The sequence below is a fragment of the Sus scrofa genome, chromosome 6, assembly GCF_054392235.1.
Source record: "Sus scrofa isolate SSC_HxYL_T2T_F1_AM1 chromosome 6, Sscrofa_HxYL_maternal_Yorkshire_Landrace_v2.0, whole genome shotgun sequence".
Taxonomy (NCBI): domain Eukaryota; kingdom Metazoa; phylum Chordata; class Mammalia; order Artiodactyla; family Suidae; genus Sus; species Sus scrofa.
Genome location: NC_139388.1, coordinates 106,231,820 through 106,248,687, shown reverse-complemented (window position 1 = coordinate 106,248,687; position 16,868 = coordinate 106,231,820).

Here is a 16,868-nt window from a genome sequence, read left to right as displayed (position 1 = left end):
CCAGGAAGCTAGAGAGCACCGCAGCTCTACAGAGTCGCTCAAGCTACTTTATCACACTTGCTCTTAACAGCGTTTCGCAAATACACTGGTCACTTACATCTAGAAATTACAGCAGGCAGAACGGTCCCCGTGGGCTTATGTGATGATTACATGAGATAATGCTTGTAACAGGTATATACTATGCCTTTAAGAAATTATGATTGTGTTAAATTCCAAAGGAATTCTATATGGTCTGAGGTGATTTTGCAGGTCTAATTGAGGTTGGTTTCAACATTTTGAAAGGTGCTTTTTATACACATCCTTTTTGAGGTTCACAAAAGCATAGGGGTTAGTAGGTCTACTGAACACAGCAGGATAGAATAAACCAGTTCTAGAGTCATACTCAATTCAAATATTGAGTACATCGTATAACTTCCTTAGACTTGACTTCTTATTCTCTGATAAGAACAGTGAGTTGTGAAGATTAAATGGAATGATGCTCAGGTAAATGTTAAGTGACCTGTCAAGTCTCCGTGGATAGGGCATTTAAGTAGCAGAGGCAGAAGTGGAACCACCAAGTTCAAGCTCATGCTTGCTACCTAGGTGGCCGCATTCCCTCTGCCACCACACTGGGCCTGTTTGTTCTTACAGAGCTTTTAAGATTACATTTCAACGCTGTCTGTGTTTTGTGTTTTGGGGAGGGATAACAATAGTACTATATCATAAGATTATGCTATCAAGCAATAAAGTTGTCATTTCATTTAGCCGTGTGTGGACATAGCCAGCTCTTAGTTACGGTCCATGGTCTGCTTCCATTCCCTCCTTCTCCTATACCACTTTCTTTTCTCTTTTAGAGCTGCACCTGCAGCATATGGAAATGCCTGGGCTAGGGGTTAAATCAGAGTTGCAGCTGCCAGCCTGCACCACAGCCACAGCAATGCGGGGTCCAAGCCTTGTCTGTGACCTATGCTGCAGCACGAGGCAATGACGGATCCTTAACCCTCTGAGCGAAGCCAGGGATGGAACCCGCATCCTCATGGACACTATATCTGGTTCTTAACCTGCTGAGCCACAATGGGAACTCCTCCCATACCGCTTAAATGCATAGGTTTATACATTCATCCTGCATATATGTATTATCTGTCTACTCTGTAAAGACTATCATTTTGCATACGGCTGGGTAAAGTCTTCCCAGCATTTGACTTATCTGATCCAATTAAAACAGTTCAGAAGAGTCCTCAAGCACTTGAATGCATTTCTTAAATCACAGATCCCTGATATCTTGGTTTTGCATCAGTTCAACCTCGTTTTCATTTGTTTTACACGCAAGTCACCTGGGCTCTGCCTGACTGTCTCTCCCTTTACAGGGATGAGTGTAAAGGAAAGGGGGAAACTCCATGGCATGGAGGAAGGAGGGGTGGGAAGCTACAGCAGAAGGGCCTGACCCAGACCTGGCACCACTGGCCTACCCCTGGCGCTGCCCGGCATCCATTAGGCCCTCAATAGACATTGGCTGACAGATAAGTGACAACCTAGAACTCAGTACCACAGGGAGTTATAAGGACACACTGTGGGGTCGATGGGGACGGGGGTCAGAACCTTTCTGAAACGCACAGACCCGAGGCCCCTGAAGGAAGTCTGCCTCTCCTGCCACGAATGCTGTCACTCTATGTGGGACTTTCGTCCCACAACTCTGATGGGAACACCTGGTTCTTCACCTGGGATGCCCACAGCCTCCTCCCGAGTGGCATCTGCTTCCAAGGATTGTGAGGCCTGGAATATGCGGCTTGTGGCAGGAGGCTGGGGTACCAGGGCCTGCAGTGGCCCCTAAGGGACATTAGTAAGGTTAGGTCACTTGGGTGGAGTTCGTTTCTCCATCACACTGATTTTGGGCCCTCTGACAAAGGGAACATAGGCAGAAAAGGGGCTCTTGGAGAAGCAACCTGTGTTCTGCTCTCCTGCTGGGACTTGTGAGGAGACTGGGCCCAGCTTGCCACTGCCTCTTCTGCCTGGGCCCTCAAATGACAAGCAGGCTGTAGAGAACGAAGCTGACCTGAAACCCAAGCCCAGGCAAGAGACAGCTCATCCACAAACCCTTGAGTAAGAAACGTTTGCTTTGCTGGAGTTCCCGTCGTGGCGCAGTGGTTAACGAATCCGACTAGGAACCATGAGGTTGCGGGTTCGGTCCCTGCCCTTGCTCAGTGGGTTAACGATCCGGCGTTGCCGTGAGCTGTGGTGTAGGTTGCAGACGCGGCTCGGATCCCGCGTTGCTGTGGCTCTGGCGTAGGCCGGTGGCTACAGCTCCGATTCAACCCCTAGCCTGGGAACCTCCATATGCCGCGGGAGCAGCCCAAGAAATAGCAACAACAACAACAAAAGACCAAAAGACAAAAAAAAAAAAAAAAAGAAACGTTTGCTTTGCGAAGCCCTGGGAGATTGTGTTCTATGCTTTGCTATTGCATAACCTAGAACACCTGCATAAGAACAATGTCCCACCAAATGCCAGAAGCACCCTCCCTTTGCTGTTCTGAAAACACTGGATGCCGTAAATGATTAAGAAATAGATCTGATCCCTCATGATATGGAGGTGTGGATACACACAAACAGAAGGGCAGAAATAATTGTGCAATTACACGTTGTGATCATGCTACTACCAATAAAGTTACAAAGCCTAGAATGCTATGCAAAAGAGGGACAAGAGCAACACTTTCTGGCTGAGACCTCAGTGAAAGCTTCTCCAAAGACCACACTGGAGACCAGAAGGATGAGGGAAGACGGGCATCTTTTGTGGGGGGGGCGGGTAGCATTTCAGGCAGAGGGGGAAGAGCATGAATGAAAGGGTGGAAGGGGCTTGGTAGCTGTGGGAGGCTCTGTGGGAGGACAGAGTGACCAGAGCCTGGTGGGTATGAGATAGGTCGGTGGAACAGCAGGGCTCAGCACATGTGGGGCTTTGTGGACCATAGTGAGGACTATGGATTTTATGCTAGGCACAGCGAGAGCCATCAGGGGTCTTTTCTTTTAAACCCACATTTACTTATGTAAATATATGTCTCAGAAGTAGCGTAAATGCAGCCCTTGGAATCTGAAATACCTCCAATGGCGAGACTGCTCATGTAAAACTCTTCCCAGCGTTCAGGTTACGGGGAACATTTTCCCCGACACCATCATCAACTGAAATACTACCTTTCACTATCTAGAAATAAAAGTTAACACTTTACTCATGAAGTGTACTTTGGAATAGAAATATATTTATCAAACACTATCCTAAGAAGTATGGTTCTGGTCAAAGTTCCATCTGGGCAACTTGGTGATGACTTAACTACAGCAGTGAAATGAAAGGAGGGAAACTGCTAAATTAGCAAAGAAGCAAAGCATTGCTCTGAGAAGAACTTGTCAAACAGCAACAATAAAAATACTACACACTGTCTGGAAGTCAAAAAAGGAAAATTACTGATAGGATTCACATGTATAGAATATATATTTAGAAAACATTATCCTAAGAATTATGATCCTGTGAAGTTTTCATTGGAGTCACTGTATAATCACTTAAGTAATAACAATAAAACCAAAAGAGAAAAGGCTCAAACTTATTTTAGAAGAAAAGTTCTAAAATATTATTACTATGTTTCTGAGTAATTTTAGTGATCTTGTAAATTTAAAAATATTGTTGCGGAGTTCCCGTCGTGGCGCAGTGGTTAACGAATCCGACTAGGAACCATGAGGTTGCGGGTTCGGTCCCTGCCCTTGCTCAGTGGGTTAACGATCCGGCGTTGCTGTGAGCTGTGGTGTAGGTTGCAGACGCGGCTCGGATCCCGCGTTGCTGTGGCTCTGGCGTAGGCCGGTGGCTACAGCTCCGATTCAACCCCTAGCCTGGGAACCTCCATATGCCACAGAAGTGGCCCAAAGAAATAGCAAAAAGACAAAAAAAAAAAAAAGGAAAGAAAAAGAAAAACATTAAAAAAAAATATTGTTGCGATGTTCCTAGATTATTTTAGGGGTCTTGCTAAGAACAAACATACTATAATTATACTACTTACAAATATAAAATGGAAGCTATTCATTTATACAATTCACATTTAAATAATCAGTTATAAAACATTATTCTGGAGTTCCCGTTGTGGCTCAGTGGTTAACAAACCCAACTAGTATCCATGAGGATGGGGGTTTGATCCCTGGCCTTGCTTGGTGGGTTAAGGATCTGGCGTTGCCGCGAGGTGTGGTGTAGGTCCCAGACACGGCTTGGATCCTGTGTTGCTGTGGCTGTGGTGTAGGCCAGTGGCTACAGCTCCAATTTGATGACCCCTATCCTGGGAACTTCCATTTGCCGAGGGTGCGGCCCTAAAAAGAAAGACAACACACACACACAAAACATTACTCTAAGAACTGTAATTATATTAAGCTCCATTTGAGCCATTGTATAATCTCTTAATTAGTAGTAGTAAAACTGAGACAAAAAAATTGAAGTTCCTTTAGTAGAAATGGGGGAGTTCTGTATCTTCAGAGTTAAGCTTATTGGAAGGCGGGGGGATTTGCTTACAAGGTAATTCACTTCTCTTTTCTGCTTTTTTTTTTTTTTTTTTTGTCTTTTTAGGGCCGCACCTGTGGCATATGGAGGTTCCCAGGCTAGGGGTGGAATCAGAACTCCAGCTGCTGGCCTACACCACAGCCGCAGCAATGCAGGATCCCAGCTGCGTCTGCGAACTACACCACAGCTCACAGCTAAGCTGGATCCTTAACCCACTGAGCAGGGCCAGGGATCAAACCTGCAACCTCATGATTCCTAGTCAGATTTGTTTCTGCTGCACCACGTCAGGAACTCCTCTCTTCTGTTTTTTTTTTTTTTTTTTTTTTTTTAAGATTTTATTTTATTTTATTTTTATTTTTATCTTTTTGCCATTTTTTTGGGGCTGCTCCCACGGCATATGGAGGTTCCCAGGCTAGGGGTCGAATCGGAGCTGTAGCCACCAGCCTATACCAGAGACACAGCCAACACAGAATCCCAGCCACATCTGCAACCTACACTACAGCTCGCGGCAACGCCGGATCATTAACCCACTGAGCAAGGGCAGGGATCGAACCTGCAACCTCATGGTTCCTAGTCGGATTCGTTAACCACTGAGCCACGACGGGAACTCCTGGGTTTTTTGTTTTTTTTTTTTGATACAAGATTGAATCCGGCCTTTGCTATGGATGTTTCCTGTTGCCCATTTTGGTTGTGCTGGGCCAGGGGAGTCCCTTGGTGGAGTGAATTTCTGGAGAGGTTTGTTCTCACTTTCCAGAAGAAGGGACAAACAGTATCCTCAGAAACAGCCCCCTGAGACTTCTCTGTTACATCTGCGCTCTGAAGAGAAAAGCTGAGTTAGCAGCCCTCTTTCAGGTGGGAGGGTTGAATCAAAAGAAAGTTCTAGACATCTTCCAGGGCAAAGAGGACCAGGTCAAGCTTTGTCCTGCACTGGGGGAAGAAGGGCTGAATACGGATGATGTCATTACTGACCCATGTTATTTAATAATCCAAGTGTGATCAATTTAATTTTTTTCTAAATATATGGGAATTTTCTGATTTATCATTTTTTAGTAACTTGTAAAAAGAATGCCTATGTTCATTTTACCTCTATCTAGATTTACCAATAATTAACATTTTCCCCTATGTGTTTAATCATTTGCCCTCTGCCTCCCTCTCTCTCTTGCTTTCCCTTCTTCTCTTTCTCTCTCGGTCTCTGTCTACACACACAGATGCTTTTTTCTTAACCTTTTTTTTTTTTTTTTTTTTTTTTTTGTCTTTTTGCCTTTTCTAGGGCTGCTCCTGTGTCATTTGGAGGTTCCCAGGCTAGGGGTCTAATCGGAGCTGTAGCTGCCAGCCTACGCCAGAGCCACAGCAACGCGGGATCCAAGCCACGTCTGCAACCTACACCACAGCTCATGGCAATGCCAGATCGTTAACCCACTGAGCAAGGGCAGGGACCGAACCCGCAACCTCATGGTTCCTAGTCGGATTCGTTAACCACTGCGCCACGACGGGAACTCCCTCTTAACCATTTTTTAAGAGTAAATTACAGATATTATGCTCTTTTCCCCTATATAACTCAGTGTGTGTTTCTAAAAATAAGGACAGTCTCTTCCGTAACCACAGTACAATGATAAAAATCAAGTATTTTCATGTTGATACATTATTATCTAATCCACAGGCTATATCCGAAATTTCAACAATTGTCCCAATAAAGTCCATTATAGACTATAGTTTTTTTTTGTTTGTTTGTTTGTTTTATCCTGTTTCAGGATCTGATTCAGGGTTACCCATTTCATTTTTGCACTTAGCTATCATGGAGCTGTGCTTTTGTCACTTATTTCCTAAACTTTTTTATATGCTGCAACGTGTACTGGTCCTTTTTCCAATTCTGGGATTTATATTATGCTAAAGCATCTCTATGAAAATGTTTTGCATCTTTTAAATTTTAGTATACCGAGGGACAAAACTCCTTTTCTTCCTTGCTGTAGCCTTCCCCATTATCAGAAAATATTATTATTTTCTTATGGGCCAGCATTTGTAGAAACTCAAAAATGTCGATCGCCATTCTCTCTTCTTCTCTCTACCTTGTGTCAGTTGCAAAGCTTAGCAGCTTGATTTACAACAGAGTAGAGCCTTGATCTACATTTGAGAGTTTTCTTCATTTTTGGAGGACAAACTTTAAGATTGTCCTTCGGCAAAGAACATTTCATCTGCTGGAGTGAAATACACATTCTTATATTGATATTAAAAATATTTTCTTCTCCTTAAGCTAGCATGTTACTGAAGCTTAAATGGGTCTCCTCTGGGCTTTTTTAAAAATGTGAACACTTTTGACGTGTGGTACAGCTCTTCATCCTCTTACAGACTGATGCTTGTCAGTTATGCTTCTTCACTGTGACAGTGTCTGGACACATGACACTTGAGGCTGTCTGAACCACTGCACTCCAAAAGAATGACACTTTCCTAATTGGCAACTGCAATTCAAATGAAATCTCCCATTATTCATACTAGAAAGAAATATCTACCAAATCTATTTACATCAAATTCCTTTTTCTGTGACCCAAACTGTTTATATTCATTTTCCTGCTAATTTTTGAAACTGCCCTTCTATCATATTGACATTAAGAGCCTAAAATACATAAACTATGTGTTATATTATTTCTGACATTTAGCAAACTGTCTAGTGTATGGATCACATATAGAATCAAGTCATCAATTTGATTTAGAATTTAACGTTTTATCAAAATTATCATCATGATGCCAAATATTGTTAAAGCTCTTTCAAAAAAAAAAAACTGTGAAGTATTTATCCTTAGTTCTTTTGAGCTAAAGTTATGATTTACTTTTTGGTACAAACGGAAAGCACATTGGTAAATTGTCTTCTCAATCATAAAGGCTTCACATTCAACATAGTAAGTAACTCAGTGAAAAACTGAAATAAAAATTTCTCCAACTAGAAAAGGGGACCCTCCTACACTTTTGGTGGGAATGTAAATTGGTACAGCCACTGTGGAGAACATGGAGGTTCCTCAGAGAACTAAATATGGAACTACTACGTGATCCAGCACTCCCACTCCTGGGCATATATCTGGACAAAACTACAACTCAAAAAGATACATGCATCCATGTGTTTATAGCAGCACTATTCACGACAGCCAAGATATGGAAAAAACCTAGATGTCCATCAACAGATGAATAGACAAAGAAGATGTGGTGTGTATATATATGTGTGTGTGTGTGTGTAATATATACATATATATTTTTAGAGTATATACATATAATATATACTATATATATGTATAATGGAATATTACTCATCCACAAAAAAACAAAATAATGCCATTTGCAGCTACATGGGTGGACCTAGAGATTCTCATACTAAGTGAAGTAAATCAGAAAGAGAAAGACAAATACCACATGATATCACTTTTACGTGGAATCTAAAATATGACACAAACAAACATATCTATGAAACAGAAACAGACTCAGACATGGAGAACAGACTTATGGTTGCCAAAGGGGAGGGGCCAGGGGAGGATCGGATTGGGAGTTTGGGATTAGCAGATGCAAACTCTTCTATATAGAATGGATAAAAAACAAGGTTCTACTCTTTAGCACAGGGAACTATACTCAATCTCCTGTGACAAACCGTAATGGAAATGAATATGAAAAAGAAAGTAACACAGAATTGTAAATCAACTATACTTCAATTAAAAAAAAAGTTTCTCCAACTGGCCTCTGTCCTCAGAGATTTGTGCAAAGGAGGTATCACCCCCCCCAACACCCACCTCCTCACAGGACTAGGTCTTTGCTGTTCCTTGAGCATATCAGGCATGTCTCCTCCTCAGTACCTCGTGCACTTTTGCAACATTCAGGCTTATTATTTTTTTTTCTTTTTTTGTATTTTTGGCCACACCCATGGCATGTGGAAGTTTCCAGGCCAGGGATAGAACCAATGCCACAGCCATGACTGGAGCCACAGCAGTAACAATGCCAGATCCTCAATCCACTGAGGCACCAGGGAAATCTCAGGCTGAATTTTTAAAATGTATTTTAGATTCTTATTGTCTAAATAAAAGTATAACACTTGGTCAAATGGCCATGGAAACAGTCCCAGTCCAGCAATATAATATTCTTCAGTTTCTTATCTACCTCCAAATTTAGTCTTCATTTACAAGGTTAGGAGACGAATCTTCTGCTTAATACATAGAGGAAAAGCAGTAGAGCAATTAATACCTAACTGCCTAGTCTCTGTGTACTGAATTTGGATCTACTGCTACTGCTTACTAGCCAGTGTTCCTGCACAGGTCACTTTGTGATGAAAGATTCAGTTTCCTGATCTATACAATCAGAATAAAAACTGTACCTGCCTCATAATATTACTGGGTTAATTCACTAGTTATGAGTATCCATTTTGTACCCTGTGGAAGCAGCAGAGAAAAAAAAAACACATGCAAATAGTCCTGCCTGGGAGGCAGACAAGAAACACTTAAATAATTGAAATGTATATTATGTCACCTACTGCTAAATGCTATGGAGAAAAAATACAACCAAAGGGAAAAGGAAGGCTCGAAATATGGGTGAGCAAACCATGTGAAACAAAGCCATCAGGAAAGCCTCCCTGAGAAGGTACCATTTAGGCAAAGCCTCCAAGCAGGTGAGGGGGCCAAGTGGGCAAAGACCACGAAGAGCCTTCTGGGGAGAAGAGAGCAACAGGTACAAAGGTCCTGAGATGGAAGCCAGCCTGTCCTGGTGCAGAAACAGCAAAGACAGAGGTCAAAGGGAGGAGCACCCAGAAGACACGTGTCTCCACACCCCATTCTACGTAAGCCTAGGAGGAACAGGTGACCTGTGACAGAATTTTGGTTTTCTACTGAGATGCTTTGTTTCTGTTTGTTGAGCTCGAAATGCCCAATACACTCTAATTGAACAATGACTTTCTATTTTTATGGACCAATTCTAGGATGGTTTGAGAGACCCCTGGGACTAAAATCTTGTAAGGGGAGTGACAGTGGTGGGGAGTGGGTGGGGGGAGAATCTTGATGCCAACAAGAAAGGGCAGGTGGTTGGATGATTCGATGCCCAGACAGTCACATTTATGGGTTTTTACAGAGAAGAGAGGAAGAAGTTTATAAAGGGAAGGAGGTTACCTGCTCTATCCAGGCAGGAGTTCAAGTCATGCTCCAGATCTAGCATCCTGTAGACCTCAAAGAGCAGTCCTTGTCAATCTTGGCTGCCTATGGTTGCCACCTGGCAGTGGTAGTGGGGGAGACTTTATTGGGCCTGGAGTCCCACCCTCAGAGGTTCTAATTAATTGTTTAGGGGTGTGGCCTGGGTTATCAGGACTTACAATAGCTCCCCAGGTGTAAGGTACAGCCACCCTTGAAAACCACTTCCTTACAGCAAAAAGGGAAGGGAGCCAATCAGAAACACTCAGAGTGTTGAGAGATTTACATAAGAGATATGGCCACACCCATGGTATATGGAAGTTCTCAGGCCAGGGATCAAATACAAGTTGCACCTGTGACCTTCATTGCAGCTGTGGCAACACCAGATACTTTAACCCACTGAGCTGGGCCTGGGATCGAACCCGTGACTTTGCAGCGACCCTAGCCACTCCAGTTGGATTCTCAATCCACTGTGCTACAGCAGGAACTCCCATAAGATGGTAATTTTAAGACGTTAACCAGTTCCTGGTACATAGTCAGCTGTTGGCTTCCTTCTTCAGACTCCAATGCTTAAATTCTGGTATGACTAAGAAGGGGACATTTCTTCTGCAGGATGGGTTGACATTAAATGGATAAGGACATCTCAGTGGAATTCTTTACTCTATCAAGATGGTATCTTTACAGCACTCAACCTGCTTTAATGATCAGCCCATAGTTCTATCCAGAAATTCACCATTCCTTAGATTCCATGCTTTACAAATGGAACTGCAGACAAGGTCAAATGGAATAAGCAGAAGGTTCATTTTTCCTCACTTTTACTTGGGGACTTAAGCAGATTTGTCTGCATAACTAGCTACCACTTGATTCTAAATTCTGGTTTTCCTTTGGGATGAATAGGCTGAGCATGGATTTCAGCCAGTTAATTTATTAGCTGCTACTATATTCAAATTGCAGAATAATAAAAGCAACAGATGACTATAAATATTACATGGCTATCTTTATGCTTAGGGAATAAGCTAATATATTTTTCCCATCCTTCTCTTATCTGATATTAATAAAAGTCACGGTCTCAATCTCCAGGTAAAAAAGGAACAATTAAATGAGTCCTAAGAAATTAATAAAAACATATGTTTTTTTTTCAGAGGTAATATTTAAACCATTTATGTAACTGGGAAAAGAAATGACCAGACAAATTATGTCACTGGCTTCTCATTCTATGTCTTCAGTTTTGAAGGAAAACTGTTTTTCTCTCTCTAAACAGATCTTCTTAAAAAAATCTACACTATATTTAATTTGAAATAAGTTATTTGTAAAGTTCCATTCTATTCTTTACAAAATAGTATTTAGAACAACTGAATACTCATGGGGGAATGCATGAGTAAAAAAATATTCTTTAAAAGAGTAGAGTAGATAAGAAAGCTCTTATTTTCCACCCGAGAGAGATACACATTTTAAATTTTCCACCCAAGGTAGTTATAGATTTAGATAGTGTATATTTGTTTGACCCATGAAGAGTCCTCTTACTATATGACAGTACTAGAGCAGTGTTCTACAAAAAAACCCATTTTTCCTATTTTTTTCAGGACCACACCTGCAACATATGGAAGTCCCCAGACTAGGGGACAAATTGGAGCTGCAGCTGCAGGCCTCCACCACAGCCACAGCAATGCTGGATCCTAACCCAGTGAGCAAGGCCAGGGATAGAACCCACATCCTCTCAGGCTCTATGTTGGAATCTTAACTTGCTCAGCCACAACAGGAACTCCCAAGTTTTTAAAAAATATTTTATTTGGGAAGAATTTTAGATTTATGGAGAAATTATAAAAACTGTACATTGTGTTCCTATACACCCCTCCACCCATTCTTCCCATTGTGAATGGCTTGCATTTCTGTGTACATATAAAAAAAAAGAAAAACTAACATTGGTGCACTCCTATTCCCTAAATTCTACACTTTAAAAAATTTCATCATTGTTCTTAAAAATTTCCTTTGCTCCTCTAGGATTCAGTTTGGTCACACACTGCATTTAATTGTTGTGTCTCCCGGCTACTTCTGGCCTGTGACAGCTTCTCAGGCTGTCCTTCTTTTCCATGACTTTGGCAATTTTGGGGTGTGCTAGATAACTGTAGAATGCTTCCCCTATCTGGGTTTGTCTGATGTTTTTCTCATGATTCCACTGTGGGTATGGGATTTTGGAAAGAATACCACAGCATTATGTGACCTTCTCATCACATCATCTAACTATTTTTTAATTTAATTTAATTTAATTTTTTTATTACTCAAATAAATTTATCACATCTGTAGTTGTATAATGATCACAACAATCTAATTTCACAGGATTTCCATCCCTCAGCCCAAACACATCCCTCCACCCCCCAAACTGTCTCCTCCAGAGACCATAAGTTTTTCCATGTCTGTGAGTCAGCATCTGTTCTGCAAAGAAGTTCAGTCTGTCCTTTTTTCAGATTCCACATGTCAGTGAAAACATTGGATGTTGGTGTCTCATTGTATGGCTGACTTCGCTTAGCATGATAATTTCTAGGCCCATCCATGTTGCTAAAAATGCTGGTATTTCGTTCTTTTTAATGGCTGAGTAATATTCCATTGTATATATGTACCACATCTTCTTGATCCACTCCTCTGTCGATGGACATTTAGGTTGTTTCCGTGTCTTGGCTATTGCAAATAATGCTGCAATGAACATTGGAGTGCATGTGTCGTTGTGAGTCATGGTTTTCTCTGGATAGATGCCCAGGAGTGGGATTGCTGGACCAAATGGTACTTCTATTTTGAGTTTTCTGAGGAATCTCCATACTGTTTTCCACAGTGGTTGCACCAATTTACAATCCCACCAACAGTGTAATAGGGTTCCTTTTTCTCCACACCCTCTCCACCACTTATTGTTTGTAGACTTTTTGATGATGGCCATTCTGGCTGGTGCAAGGTGGTACCTCATAGTGGTTTTGATTTGCATTTCTCTAACGATGAGTGATGTTGAACATCTTTTCATGTGTTTTTTGGCCATCTGTATGTTTTCTTTGGAGAACTGTCTGTTTAGATCTTCTGCCCATTTTTTGATGGGGTTGTTTGTTTTTTTGGTATGGAGCTGCAGAAGGTGTTTATAAATTTTGGAGATTAATCCCTTGTCAGTTGATTCACTTGCAAAGATTTTCTCCCATTCTGTGGGTCGTCTTTCATTTTGTTTAGGGTTTCCTTTGCTGTGCAGAAACTTTGAAGTTTGATTAGGTCCCATGTGTTTATTTTTGTTTTTATTGTCAATACTCTAAGAGGTGGATCTGAGAAGATGTTGCTGTCGTTTATGTCAGAGAATGTTTGGTCTATGTTTTCCTCTAAGAGTTTTATAGTGTCTGATGTTATATCTAGGTCTTTAATCCATTTGGAGTTTATTTTTGTGCATGGTGTTAGGGAGTATTCTAATTTCATTCTTTTCCATGTGGCTGTCCAGTTTTCCCAGCACCACTTATTGAACAAGCTGTCCTTTCTCCGTTGTATATTCTTGCCTCCTTTGTCATAGATTAGTTGGATATAGGTGCATGGGTTGAATTCTGGGCTTTCTATCCTGTTCCACTGATCTATATGTCTGTCTTTGAGCCAGTACCATACGGTTTTGATGATTGTTGCTTTGTAATACAGTCTGAAGTCCAGGCGCCTGATTCTTCCAGCTCCGTTTTTCTTTTTCAGGATGTCTTTGGCTATTCTGGGTCTTTTGGGCTTCCAAACAAATTTTAAAATATTTTGTTCAAGTTCTGTGAAAAATGTCTTTGGTAATTTGATAGGGATTGCATTGAATTTGTATATTGCCTTAGGTAGTATAGTCATTTTGATAATATTAACTCTTCCAATCCACGAGCATGGTATATCTTTCCATCTATTTGTGTCATCTTTTATTTCTTTCATCAGTGTCTTATAGTTTTCAGAGTACAGGTCTTTTGTCTCTTTAGGTAGGTTTACTCCTAGGTAGTTTATTCTTTTGGATGTGATGGCAAATGGGATTGCTTCGCTAATTTCTTTTTCTGCTCTTTCATTTTTAGTGTATAGACATGCCATCGATTTCTGTGTATTAATTTTATATCCTGCGACTTTACCAAATTCATGGATGAGTTCTAACAGTTTTCTGGTAGAGTCTTTAGGATTCTCTAGGTATAGTATCATGTCATCTGCAAATAGGGATAGTTTTACTTCTTCCTTTCCAATTTGGATTCCTTTTATTTCTTTTACTTCTCTGATTGCTGAGGCGAGGACTTCCAAAACTGTGTTGAAGAATAGTGGCGAGAGCAGACATCCTCGTCTTGTTCCTGATCTCAGAGGTAATTCTTTCAGCTTTTCACCATTGAGAATGATGTTAGCTATGGGTTTGTCATATATAGCCTTTATCATGTTGAGGCACATTCCCGCTATGCCCACTTTTTGAAGGGTTTTTATCAGAAATAGGTGTTGGATTTTGTCAAAGGCTTTTTCTGCGTCTATTGAGAGGATCATGTGGTTTTTATTCTTCAGTTTGTTAATGTGGCGTATCACACTGATGGATTTGCGGATATTGAAGAACCCTTGCATCCCTGGGATAAATCCCACTTGATCATGATGTATAATCCTTTTAATGTTTTGTTGGATGCGGTTTTCTAGTATTTTGTTGGGGATTCATCTAACTATTTAAAAATCACTAAATTTGGTTAGATGAGCTCTATGACCCTTTCTAGTTCTAAAGTGCCATTATAATATATTTTATAGAGCCTACTATTTTCTTTTCTTTTCATTTTTTGGCTTTTTAGGGCCGCACCTGTGGCATATGGAAGTTCCCAGGTGAGGGGGCCAATTGGAGCTGCAGCTGCCAGCCACAGCCACAGCCACCGCAACACCAGATCCTCAACCTGCTGAGTGAGGCCCAGGGATCAAACCAGCATCCTCATGGATGCTAGCTGGGTTCCTTACTGCTGAGTCACAATGGGAACTCCTGTTCTCTTTCTTTTTTTAAAATGATTCCCTCAGTCACTCTGCCTTTTATTTGGTACTTATTTATTTTTGGCTACTCCCATGGCTTGTGGAAGTTCATAGGCCATGAATCAAACCCGAGCCACAGCAGCACTGCCACTGCAGTGATGCCAGATCCTTAACTCACTGCACCTCAAGAGAAGCCCTAGATCCCACTATTTTCTAAAGCAAATATATATATATATATATAATAGATAGGAAATATATGTATATAAAATATATACTTATATACATATTCTAGTTTGGTAAATTTTGATCTATAATTCTACTTAAGTGATGAATAGGCAGAAAAGCCCACATAATAATGGACCACATCAGATTCATTTTATACTTTTCCCACAAGCCATGTGCTCAGTGTGAATGGCTAGCATTTACAAATTTAGGACAGATTTTACCCATGTGCTAAATACCTCCATCCTTAGCTATACTTACTCATTGGAGGCATACATATCACATTTTATTTTAGAATTAAAGGAAATAAATTAAAAATCTAATGTTTAAAAAAGGACTGGGATGGGAGTTCCCATTGTGGTGCAATGGAAATGAATCTGACTAGTAACCATGAAGTTATGGGTTCAACCCCTGACCTTGCTCAGTGGGTTAATGATCTGGTGGTGTTGTGTGCTGTGGTGTAGGTCACAGCCATGGCTCAGATCCTGAGTTGCTGTGGCTGTGGTGTAGGCCAGCAGCTGTAGCTCCAATTCGACCCCTAGCCTGGGAACTGCCGTATGTCTCAGGTGCAGCCCCCCCCCCCCAAAAAAAGGATTGGGATGTATACAATTATGGGCACGTCAAGAATGAGACAGATGCTTCCAGTTCTAGAAATCTGTGTTCCTTACATGAAAACAGGAAGAAAAGTTTGTGAGGAAAGAAATGGACCGAGAGAGGAGAGGAGAAAGAAGTAGAAATTTCAGGTCAGCAGGCAAACCATTTTATCAAAGAGATTTTGTAGTTGCCTTATTTCCTTTTATGACCACCCATGTTTAAACTAGAGCAACTGGGACATACCAGATTGAGAAATTAATATTAAAATGTTTTCATAATAATGCAGTCCTACTGTACTGCACTTATATTTATATATATATATATATGTATATATAGATATGTATGTATGTATATATATTTGACTGGGTCACCTTGCTGTACAGCAGAAATTGGCACAAGATTGTAAATCAACTATAATTAAAAATTTTTTAAAATGTTTTCATAATGAATAGGGTACTGAACACTCCCTGTCTTGATACGTTTGCTTTGCATGTGTGTGATACTTACATGTTCATTGTTCAATTGGATCGTTGTCATGGCCCTAAGCATTTCTATTTTTGAAGGAAAGAAACTGTTATAGGATCTGAAATCCAGAAGTGCTTCCAAGTGGCCCACACCCTCACTATACAGATGAGAAGATGGAAAACTAGAGATGTTTGTACCAGCACGCCTAGTTAGTTAGTGGTGGAGCCTGAAACAATCTCTGGTCGTCTAGTCCTGCAGACCTGCCTGCTGGCTTCTTGATGGTAAATAACAATGCAAACAGGGAATACCTCTACAGTACTTGACAAGAGTCGGGGAGTCTTCTGAACACTTCACGTGTATTAACTCATTTTTCCTCACTACTAGGAAGTAGGTATCTCCATTTACAAGTGTTGAAGTAGGAGCACATTGAACTTAATTTGCTCAATGTCATACACCAAGCAAGTGGCCAAGCAAGGATCAGAACCCAGATCACCTCACTCCTGCATCTCTTAACCACCATACCAACTGCCCTAACTCAAATGCTGATGTCCCTGCCTCCGAGTTGCATTTTCTCTCTCTTGAATACAAAAATTTAAATTGCTGTTACTGTCTCCAGCATTCTTGGGAGTGTCACGTGGCTGGGTGTAATCAACCTGGAGGAGATTCTCCCAAACTGAGCTGAAATAATACTGCTCTCCTGAGACAGCTGGCATAGTTGCTGTATTTCTCCTCACACTGATACTTCCACTTCTGCCTTCACAGTGCATTAAAAAAAAAACTCCTGTTTCTAGAGTTACCATATGATCTAGCAATCCCACTCCCGGGCATCTACCTGGAGAAAAATGTAATTTGAAAGATACATGCACCTCAGTGTTCAGAGCAGCCAAGACGTGGAAAAAAATCTAAATGTCCATTGACAGATCAATGGATAAAGAAAATGTGACGCATTTTATATATAGTAGACTATTAGCCAT